The sequence below is a fragment of the Zea mays genome, chromosome 7 (assembly GCF_902167145.1).
Source record: "Zea mays cultivar B73 chromosome 7, Zm-B73-REFERENCE-NAM-5.0, whole genome shotgun sequence".
Lineage (NCBI taxonomy): Eukaryota > Viridiplantae > Streptophyta > Magnoliopsida > Poales > Poaceae > Zea > Zea mays.
In genome coordinates, this window is record NC_050102.1 from 61,674,350 (window position 1) to 61,686,532 (window position 12,183).

The following is a 12,183-nucleotide window of genomic DNA, read 5'->3' on the forward strand; positions in this document are numbered from 1 at the left end:
ATCCTCCACTGCATGAACAGGTCTGCGCCACCCGAGAGCACACCACCCCTTTTAAGCGGTCCTTTGCCAGGAGGGTACGTGCCACTCTCGCCATCTCTCCACTCCCAGTGCGCAATTGTCTTTTCATGTATGGAATAGCCGGGTTCAAGCTTACCCAGACCCATATCCAGGGCATGTGGCTAGTTAAGACAGTCCATGATCATACAGGCCTACATACGCATCCAATCCTTAATTAACCTGGGTGGAGCATCACCTGTTCCTAGCCCAAGTCTTGAGTTAAGTACTTGCACCCTTAGGATTGTTTTGTGTTCCTTAGGATGAAAAGAGCATTATAGGGAACTTTGCAGTAAGATCCCACCATGCTCCCATTGAAAATATTCTTGCAGGTAGAAGCCATCCTTCCTTAGGATAACCCCTGAGCTATGCATTAATGCAAAAGACAACCTCTATCCACAAGATCTAAGCAGGGCTAAGCATTTTTGTAAATCATATTTTGATACTTCATCAGAAGTATCTATAAAGGTATGGATATCAAGGTAGGCAATGCATCCAATAGTTTCCAAGCAACTCCTATAAACTTAATGCACATTTCACTAGACTAGTGTTTGTTAGGTGGCGACCACTTGGCGACCATCCTTTGTCTTGGCATTTGTTCAGGTTATCCATCTTCAGGTTTGTCTGACTGACGACATCGTCTTACGGAGATGTCCACTCTTTTCAGCATCTTGTGGTCGACTCAGTTCTGGTCCTCCGCATCACGTGATTAAGTATCGTACCTAATTGAAATGCACGATGCACATGAATGCATATAGACAGGAATATCACAAACTTAAATAGTGCTACACGATAGCGAATTAAACATCTATAGCAGGACATCGCAAATCTAGTACGAAAATTCTAGATATCGATATCACATTAAAACTATATCGATGTCATTCTAAATTTAATCGGATTTAATTCTAACAGCACATAATAGTAAATTATGTATAAGCATTTTACTCTCCTAAAACCTACCTCTCGATACTCAAACTTGGGATAACCATAGAAATTGTTTAATTAACCTTTTTAAATTAATTCTCTAGTTTACTTATTTAGCACAATAATTAACATAGCATCACATCATTCGCTTTAGCAAGAAGAACCTTATTAGACATCAAAGACTACCACCAGTCCATAATTTTTAAATCTAAAGAACTAAAACATTTCTTCTGCATGGGGTTCTTATATTTCGACTTCACTAAACAAATATATTTAGCATAATAGATAATGACAAAATTTATCGGATAATTGTATGAAATACTAAATCTATCTTTTACATCGTCATCTCGCCCAGTTATCACATAAATTAACCTATCTTGAGCATTACTAAATCCATCGTACTTCACATATATTTAACACTACCACAACGCGCCTGCGCTAACACGAGGATTATTACGATTAATATATCTATTCAATCCATCGATTCAATCAATTAAAATTAAAAAATAGCGTACTAAAGAACGGTTACCGATTCAATTAGAATTCCAAGCAAACATTGCTGATTCTTGTTAATGCCTCCTTTCGAGTTCCTGGCAAGCGCCCCGCGAGTTCCACTTCTTCACTCAAACTTCTATAATTGCAGCGGTGATCGAAGGCGAGCACATAGAGGCAGAGTCAGAGCGAACACGACGACAATGAGGTTGCCGACCAACAGCAGTGCGGAGGCAAATGACGACATCGACGTGCCAGCGTGACGAAGACGATGGCAGTACGACTCGTTTAAGATTTTTGTCGAGCATTTGGTGAACATCATACAGGGTAAGTCCGATGCGGTGCTTGTGGTGATGGTGAGTGGGGAGACCTGCCAAAATCCAGGACGCTATGACGAATTCGCACCGAGGCGAACAACTGGTACAGCTACTAAATCGACGGCGAATTCGCGAAGATGGGGATCCGGTTGAGCTCGTGTAGGTAGAGGTGGTGTTCGAGCCTATACGTGATGATGGTCAGCATAGGCGAGGTACGGCATCTAGCGACCAGAGCCAGGACACGACGTTCACGAGCTAGAGCAGATTGCGCCCAAAGATGGACGACGTGAGGGCGAGCCGAGGCACCGAACGGGGCGAGCGTGAGATAGAAGGGCACGCGACCAAGGACCCAGGTGTACGAGACCGCCCAACATTGCCTAGGGTGCGGTTGAGTGGAGGCAGGTGATTCGACCACAGGCGAGGTCGGAGTTGATGGGTACATGCTCGCCACGGCCAGAAAACAGTGGCTAGATCCGACCGCTGGAGGAGGTAGAGGGGAGGATGCCCTGCGCACCAGGGGAACGAGCAGGGAGATGGAGAAAGTCGGGCCGACAACGCGACATCCATGGCCGAGCAGGGTCACGCGCCCGGCAAGGATGTCCGACGCCGAGGGCAAGGCGCTGGGCATGGCGGAGCGACGGCCATGAGCGAGCTGCATGGGAGGAAGAAGCTAGGGAAGAGCCGCACCGCTGGGAGCTCTGGGCAGGCACAGACGCCAGGGCGCGCTATGATAGAACCTCCTAAGTCATTAGGCCCACCTACAGTTATCCTTGTCCAGCAGACCACGGACAACCCTGTCGATGCACCTAATCACTCGACAAGTTTGGTATATGTATCTTTTACCTTTCCCAAGAGCGTTTCACCCGTCACGCAGATATTACGATACATCGGAGGAATGAATAAGCGAAAGCCATTACAGTAACTTAATTTACATTAAAATATAGAAAGAGTGTTATTATTACCGACCAGCGGTATATGAGTGCAGAAGTATTATTATTACAAACTCAGGAGGCAAAAACTCCTCCCACATAAAAGTATAATGTTTTTAAAAGGAGGACAACATCCTCCCGTGACTTCACTCCTGAGATTCTTCCTTCGGCACCACCTTAGAGCAAAAGCAACAAAAGTTTGCTGCTTCCTCACCTACAACAACATGGGTTTGAAAACCCTGAGTACGAAGTGTACTTTCACAAGTCTTACCCGTCAAAATAAAAGACTCTCAAGGATATGTTGGCTTGAGGGAGTCAAGGTAAGGCTGAATCAAGAATCAAGACTCTGTTTGCAAAAATGCTTACTAATAGTGGATCCTTAAAAATCTAGTTTTATTAGCAAGTTAAGTCATTACCTGAATCTAGAGTTCTTTCTACCCTAGTTCAAGCACTTGGCCTATACTAGCTATCTTTTTACCAACCCTTCTTGTTCATTGGAATGCTACGTGTAAGTCAGTGACCAAGACTTCATGTCCGAGAAGTAACGGCGATCCGAATCGATTAATACTCAGATGAGGATCTCCAATCACACGACATATGTAGCATTTAACCCTTGCATATGTTAACTCGCCACCGGGGTTCTTAAGACCAAATCGAGTTCACGCCAACCGAGAGCACAGATACACCACCGTCCAGCCTCTTGCCACAAAGGATACACGCTACTCTCGCCATCTCTCCACTCCCATTGCGTGTTGTCCTATTCTGGTATTAGTCTTCCCGAGGCAAAGCTTACCCATGATGAGGCAAGTGACCAGTTAAAGGGTCCTCGGTCAGCAGGCCTACATCGACAAGGTCCTTAATCGACTTAGACGGAGACACGACATCGAGACTCCCTTCTCGTGCTAGTCACCCGCCAGGTCTCAGCTTTATCATTTCAACCCAAAGTTTGGTACCTGACAGAGGTACATCTTTTCCGATGTTGAATCCATCATGGCCATGATGGATCCACCATCAAGTTTTATTTTTGAAAACATCCCATCCCACTTGAAGCATTATCTTTTGTCAAAACAAAACATTTTGTTTTTCTAGAGCAAGACTAAGCATCAGAAAAAACCTTTTCATAAAACAGGTGATCAAGGAAAGGTAATCAATCTTCCAAGGAAGGAAATGCATCAACTGTTTAGCACATCCTATCACCTAATGCATCAAGCAAGTGAGAAAGATTTTAAAATAGCAAGGAGGTGGCAAATGCACCGGGCTTGCCTTGTGTTATAGGAGAGTCGGGCTCAATATAAGCAGTTGGTGGTGGTGCAACTCCTTCTTCTTCAACCACTACTTCTTCCTCGTTCTCTATATATAATCATATATAACCATGAATGCTCATGTAATGCTTATGAAAATGTAGTAGTAGAAAAGGTTTATCTAGTTGTATCTTGAATACAATTTTCCTTCACGGTACTTCAGAGAACTGGGGTTTTTGGAGTTAGTATTTTATTTCGGAGGGCAGACATTACTTAGAAGATTAGGGTTTTGGGGTTTAGGTATCAAATATTGTCCAAATCATGTCTAACTTCACTCATGGGTTCTAAATACCATATTAGTCTTATCCAAAAAGTTTAGTGATTTTTTGAGTTACTAAATAATTTCGAAAATTCCAAAGGTATAGGTTTAAGCCCTTTTAAATACTATATAATTCCTTGTTTGGACTAAAAATCCTAGAACTATTTTTATTAAATACTATAGAAATTTAGTAGTTCATCAAAATTGGTCTCATATTTTTAGCATTTTCCTAGAATTTTCTATGGATTTTCAAAGTCTAGCAAAAAAAGAAAAAGAGAAAAGGTCAATAGTACTGGGCTCAATCTGGCCCGAGACGGCCCACGATAGGTGAAACGCACATGCGCTGATGACTTTGCGCAAAGGCCCCTGGCGTTTTAAACAACTTGAAAAGAGTCCGAAGCACTATTTCCTGAGTCACTGACAATTGCAAATAAACCCTCGCACTTCTATTCCTTCACAACCCGCGATCCCCGACAGTGAATGACGACAGACCGAGCTCCGACGAGGTCGTACTGGCCGGAATAGGCAACGACTAGGGCTCTAGCTTGGCTGACACTTCATTTAACCCCTAACAATCATTAACCCTCGATCAATTGCAAGGTTCTAGCCCCCAACCTCTCTGCTCATGGTGACCGCGCAATCCAGGGACAATTCAAAGTGTTCCCATCGATCTACTTTGGTTCAATGCAATTGGTTGGGCCGATGAGCTTCAAGAGCACACAGGAATGCTAGAACAAGAGCGAGGAGAATATGATCGTACCTGTGTGTAACACCCCAGGTGTTACTTAGAGTTTTCACTCAAGGCAACACAAGTAAGCCCATCATCACATGTGACTTAAGTTGGGAAAGTACACCAAACTTGGAACTCAAGATCCTAAGTAAGTGCAACCCATCTTAGAAGTCATACCTTGGCTTGTCATGCACATATAATGGGAAGAATAGCCCAAACCCTAATGCAAACCCCTTTGGACAATTGGAGCACTAGAAGTAAGTATGACCAAAAGGCTATAAAAACCACATGATCATGACTTGGGCCAATTATAAAAATTGTAGTACACATAATACCCTACTAAAAATAGTAAGAAAGTGACCCCAAAAAGATTTCAGAAAAATCCCAAAAGGTTCACCAACGGGTTGAGCATAAGAGAAAAATCAGAATTTTTCTATGTCCAAAACCAACCCTTTTCCAAAGATTAAACATGTTCACCCTCTTTCAAGCTTCAAAACCACTTGGCCTAATTGACAAAGTGGCGCCAAAATAAATCTAGAACACCCTGGAAAAGTTTGAAACCAACCCTAAGTCGTTTGACACGACTTGGCATAGCTTTTGTCTCGGTTTGGACAGCTAGGACAAAGACAATGTAAGGAAAATGGACCCCGGGTCTTTTGGCTAAAGAAGTTTTGGTGTTTGATGACTGACACAATCTGTGGACTGATATGTTTGCTAGTGTTTATAATTATAGTTCACAGGATGCGGTGAGGATTGGACCAAGGCAATGAGGATGCAACACCTCAAATGAAGACATAAAAAGATGCATAGAAGTCCAAGACTCAAGAACAAAAGAAGCCCATAGAAATCAGCAAAGAAACCTGAGAAGAGGGCTGTCAGCCAGCGCCTGGTGGCGCACCGGACAGTGCACAGTACCTGTCCGGTGTGCACCGGACTGTCCGGTGGGACAACCGGACGGTCTGCGCAGAGAGGCCGCAGGCAGGCGCTCTCGGGCTGTAGCACCGGACTGTCCGGTATGCACCGGACTGTCCGGTGTGCCAACGGGCAGACGGCAACGGTCGAATCCAACGGTCGGATCCAACGGTCGACTGCTACAGACGCCAACGGTCGGCTGACATAGGCGCACCGGACATCTACTGTTCAGTGTCCGGTGGTGCACCGGACTGTCCGGTGCACCCGACGACAGAAAGCTGCTGCTTTCTGTCCAACGGCTAGTTGAGGGTGTGGAGGCTATAAATAACACCCCAACCGGCCATTCTCAAGAGTGAGAGCCCAAGCAACATACCAATACACATAGTGCATATTTCCAAGTGCTCAAACACCCAAGTGCTTAATAGAATCACTCGGTGATTAGCGTAGGTGCTTTGCGAAGTGCTTAGGTTAGTTAGACCGCTTTAGCGCTTGCTCTAGGTGAATCCTAGTTAGTTGAGTGAGTTTAGATAAACCTCACAACCCCTCGGCTCTTGCGCGAGCCGTTGTAATTGTACCGAGTGGGGCGAGAGTCTTGCGAGACCGTGACAACCGCGTTTGTGTCACGGCCGCCACCGTGTACCGGAGGGAACGAGGCCCGCGGCGTTTCGGCCGGAAGCTCGATAGTGGAGACGGCGGGGAGCGTCCGAGAGGAGCCGGAAGCGGAGCACCACTTGCGCGTGGAGAAGGCCCGCGGCTCTCTACGGAGTTACTCGACCTAGGTGCTTGGCCCTCGCGTGGGCTTCCCTTTGCGTAGGGGCACCAACGAGGATTAGTCGGAACCTTGCGTGGTTCCGGATACCTCGGTAAAAATACCGGCGTCATCCACGAGAGTTTGCTTCTCTACTTAGCTCTTTACATTCCGCATCTATATTAAGCATTTAAGTTTCAATCTTATTGTCATACTTATTTAGTGTAGATTGAAACTTAGCCTTTGCGGTAGAGATAGCAACACTTAGACAAAACCGAGTTTACACATTCTAGTTTGATTATTTGCATAGGTTTTGCTCTAGGGATTTAATTGTGGCCTAGTTAAGTAAAAGTTTAAGAAGTCCTAATTCACCCCCCCCTCTTAGGCGTCACCCGTTTCCTTCAATTGGTATCAGAACCCGGTTTGGCTCATTTGAAACGTTTTAGCTTCACCGCTAAAAGAGCCGACGCTTTTTAGAGGAAGGGATGGATACCCATAGGCCACCACACTTCGACGGCACTAACTTCCCATATTATAGTGCTAGAATGGCTTGCTACCTAGAGGCCGTTGATCTAGGTGTTTGGAGAGTCACTCGTGACGGGATGAAACCCCTCAAGAATCCCGAGAAACCCACCACGAGTGAGGAAAAAGAAATCCATTTAAATGCTAGAGCCAAAAATTGCTTGTATGAATCTCTTAGCATGGATATTTTCAATCAAGTATTTACTCTGAAAACTGCTAATGAGATTTGGCTAAAATTGCATGAGCTCCATGACGGCACATCCAATGTCCGTGAGCAAAAACATTGCCTAGTCTTAAATGAGTATAATTCTTTTGCTATGAAAGATGATGAGCTTGTTAGAGACATGTATTCTCGTTTGAATCTAATAATCAATGAGCTCAACTCTATTGGCATTAATAAGCTAGGTGATGCGGACATTGTGAGGAAGATTATCTCCCTGCTACCACAACAAAAATATGGGAGCATCATCACCATCCTTCACAACATGGAGGACTTGAGCAACATGACCCCGACCATTGTGATTGGGAAAATCGCGGCCTTTGAGATGTCGCGAAAAATGAGTCGGGGAGAGGAGCCAACTTCCTCAAAGCCATATGCTTTTGCATGTGATGAAAGGAAGGGCAAAAAGAAGGCTCCCACTCCAAGTTCCTCAAGCGAAGAAGAGGAAGAAGAAGAAGAAAGTGATGATGATGAAGATAATCAACCATGCACATCATCCTTCGAGGACGAAGAAACAATCCGACGCGTCGGAAAGGTAATGAGGATGATCCGCAAGATTAATCTAATGGGTGTGCCCCTGCAGGTCGAGGATCTTCTCTTTAACATTGACAGGAAAAAGCAAAGGAAGAGAGGATGCTTCGCATGTGGGGAAAAGGGCCACTTCAGGGACAACTGTCCAAATATGGCCAAACCCAAAAAGGAGAGGAGCAAAGGCAAGGCGCTCACAAGTGTTAGAACTTGGGATGACTCTTCAAGTGAAGATGAATCTCCAAGGACGCGCAGCCACCGGTCCTCGTCACGATCATCACGGACATCACACAAATGCCTTATGGCAAGAGGTAACAAAAGCATTCCATCCTCTAGTGATGAAAGTAGTAGTGATGATGAAGGTGAGGGAAAGGCCTCTCTAGATGAGCTTGCAGAAGCCGTAGAATTTTTTCAGGATGTTTGCACTAAGCAAAAAGCTCAACTTAAAAATTTGAAAAATAAGTTGGTTAGCTCTCAAAATGATTACAAAGGTTTGCTAGAAAAATTTGAAACTTTTGCAAACTTAAATAGTGAGCTATCAACTAAAATTGAGCTGTTAGAATCTAGTGCTCCATCCACTGCTACCGATGATAGCCTTATTAAAAAGAATGAAAAACTTAAGGCTAAGTTAGCTAGCTCCCAAGAAGCTATTGAAAATTTGCTAGAGAAAATGGAAATTCTTAGCATACACAATAATGAGCTAACTACTAAGCTAGAAAGCATTGGTAGCACCCCAGCAGCATCTTTAGTTGAAATATCTGAAATAATTAAGAAAGATGCTTCTACTTCCTGCTTTGATTTAATTGATGATTCTAACACCTGCAACCAAGTCGCTGTTGAGAATATTGTTATAGAGACATGTACGGATGAGGTTGCAAAGGAAAATGAACAATTAAAGCAAGAAGTGGCTCGCCTTGGCAAGGCTTTGTATGACAAGAAAGGCAAAGCCAAACAAATCCAACCTCCACAGGATAACACCACTGCGGGAGTGAACAAGCCTATGGAGGGAGAAACTGTGATTTGTAGGCTATGCCACAAGGAAGGCCACAAGTCTTTCCAATGCAAGGCGATGACCGGGGATAAACAAAGGCAAAAGCTCAAGCAAAAGCCATCAAGCAAAATCTCCAGCACCTACATCAAAAAGGTGAACAAAAAGGACGCTACACCATATTTGATCAAGAAGAAAAAGAATGGAAAGGTGATAGCAATCAAGGCCAACAAGCAAGCCAACAAAGGAAAGGGGGCCAAACGCATCTGGGTGCCAAAAGAGATAATTTCAACCATGAAAAGCACCAAGAAGGTTTGGATCCCGAAAGGGAAGTGAGTGAACCAAAGGTCCTCGGGAAATTTGGAGACTTGGCAAATTTGGGATGTATATCATGGGATACATCATATTGGATCAAGTTAATTGCCAAGTGGGTTAGTGAAAATTTTGGACTCAAATTTCCCACCCATGACTAAGGTAACTAGTTTTATTGTATTCTTCGTTTTTAGATATGCGTATCTATTTACCTTTTATCTAGTTTACCTTTCTTGCCTAGTATTACATTTGTTATGTACTTTTGTCTAAAATCATGCATACTAGGTAAATCATATGGTAGGATTGCTTGTTCTTAATTCATACTCTTAAGCAAACCTACATGGCTCAAAATGTTTAGTTAAGAATGGCACATTGCTTTTATATCACTCCATAGTAAATGATGCATAAATTGAAAATTTTTGATTTCTACAAGTGTATCATTTAACTTATATGTGCCAAAGTTAGGATTATGGATAATTTGCCCCTCTTGATATCAAATCAGAGTGCATGTCTCCTACAAGTATTCAAAACTTGTATGCACACCTTTAGGGGGAGGTTACTCTATAATCTAACACTTTGAGACTAACACCTTTTCAAGTCTATTTCATGTGATAGTCTCATTGTAAGGAAAATGAAGTCCCCTGAGAAAGACAACAATCTTCCACTGCAAAATCTCCAAGAACTCTCATGTCTCTCAAGCTCGCCATTGATCTTCAATTGGTATCTTTTGAGACTACTTTCAGTATCATTTACATGTCTTCTCCAATATTTGATTAGACTATATTTCATATCATATGCTTCCATGTTGCTAAAAATGCATAAGTAGTTAACTCATATTCTGTTACCTATGCATAAGGGAAGTCAGTCTTTTCAAATCATGTCTTGCACCTCTAATTCTCACATGCTTTTTCCTAAGTAGAGGATCTCTGTCAGGGGGAGTATTTCTTCATCTCTAAAGGGGGAGAAAAACTCTTTCCAAAGGAGAATACTCATTTAGGAGAAATAATCTTTTGAGGAACTCCTACTCATGGTATCTTTCATGATCTACAAGTGGTATTCCTTCATGGCTTAATTTAATATACTTCTAGTGATATCATTTGTTGAGGGCAAGCTTTTATTTACTTCCTACATGCTTTTAATGTCTTCCTTTTCGGTGGTTGATGCCAAAGGGGGAGAAGTTTAGGAGCCAAAGCAATGAAAACTATATCAAACACCAAACACCACCAATTTTAAATTTTATATCTATAATTGACTTCTTAAGTGGTTTTGGTTATTTGGTCCAAAAATAGGAAGTAAGTGAATTATGGAGTTAGGGGGAGGCTTAAGTCCATAATATCACATTAAGGGGACAATCATGCATCTTAGCAAGTAAAATGCATATTTACAGTCAAATACTTGTATTATTTGCTTGCTTTGGTTGTGTTGTCATCAATCACCAAAAAGGGGGAGATTGTAAGGAAAATGGACCCCGGGTCTTTTGGCTAAAGAAGTTTTGGTGTTTGATGACTGACACAATCTGTGGACTGATATGTTTGCTAGTGTTTATAATTATAGTTCACAGGATGCGGTGAGGATTGGACCAAGGCAATGAGGATGCAACACCTCAAATGAAGACATAAAAAGATGCATAGAAGTCCAAGACTCAAGAACAAAAGAAGCCCATAGAAATCAGCAAAGAAACCTGAGAAGAGGGCTGTCAGCCAGCGCCTGGTGGCGCACCGGACAGTGCACAGTACCTGTCCGGTGTGCACCGGACTGTCCGGTGGGACAACCGGACGGTCTGCGCAGAGAGGCCGCAGGCAGGCGCTCTCGGGCTGTAGCACCGGACTGTCCGGTATGCACCGGACTGTCCGGTGTGCCAACGGGCAGACGGCAACGGTCGAATCCAACGGTCGGATCCAACGGTCGACTGCTACAGACGCCAACGGTCGGCTGACATAGGCGCACCGGACATCTACTGTTCAGTGTCCGGTGGTGCACCGGACTGTCCGGTGCACCCGACGACAGAAAGCTGCTGCTTTCTGTCCAACGGCTAGTTGAGGGTGTGGAGGCTATAAATAACACCCCAACCGGCCATTCTCAAGAGTGAGAGCCCAAGCAACATACCAATACACATAGTGCATATTTCCAAGTGCTCAAACACCCAAGTGCTTAATAGAATCACTCGGTGATTAGCGTAGGTGCTTTGCGAAGTGCTTAGGTTAGTTAGACCGCTTTAGCGCTTGCTCTAGGTGAATCCTAGTTAGTTGAGTGAGTTTAGATAAACCTCACAACCCCTCGGCTCTTGCGCGAGCCGTTGTAATTGTACCGAGTGGGGCGAGAGTCTTGCGAGACCGTGACAACCGCGTTTGTGTCACGGCCGCCACCGTGTACCGGAGGGAACGAGGCCCGCGGCGTTTCGGCCGGAAGCTCGATAGTGGAGACGGCGGGGAGCGTCCGAGAGGAGCCGGAAGCGGAGCACCACTTGCGCGTGGAGAAGGCCCGCGGCTCTCTACGGAGTTACTCGACCTAGGTGCTTGGCCCTCGCGTGGGCTTCCCTTTGCGTAGGGGCACCAACGAGGATTAGTCGGAACCTTGCGTGGTTCCGGATACCTCGGTAAAAATACCGGCGTCATCCACGAGAGTTTGCTTCTCTACTTAGCTCTTTACATTCCGCATCTATATTAAGCATTTAAGTTTCAATCTTATTGTCATACTTATTTAGTGTAGATTGAAACTTAGCCTTTGCGGTAGAGATAGCAACACTTAGACAAAACCGAGTTTACACATTCTAGTTTGATTATTTGCATAGGTTTTGCTCTAGGGATTTAATTGTGGCCTAGTTAAGTAAAAGTTTAAGAAGTCCTAATTCACCCCCCCCCTCTTAGGCGTCACCCGTTTCCTTCAGACAACTTCTCACCCCTATATCTCCCTACCCCGACCGTATCCTTGCTTGGGACTCACATAA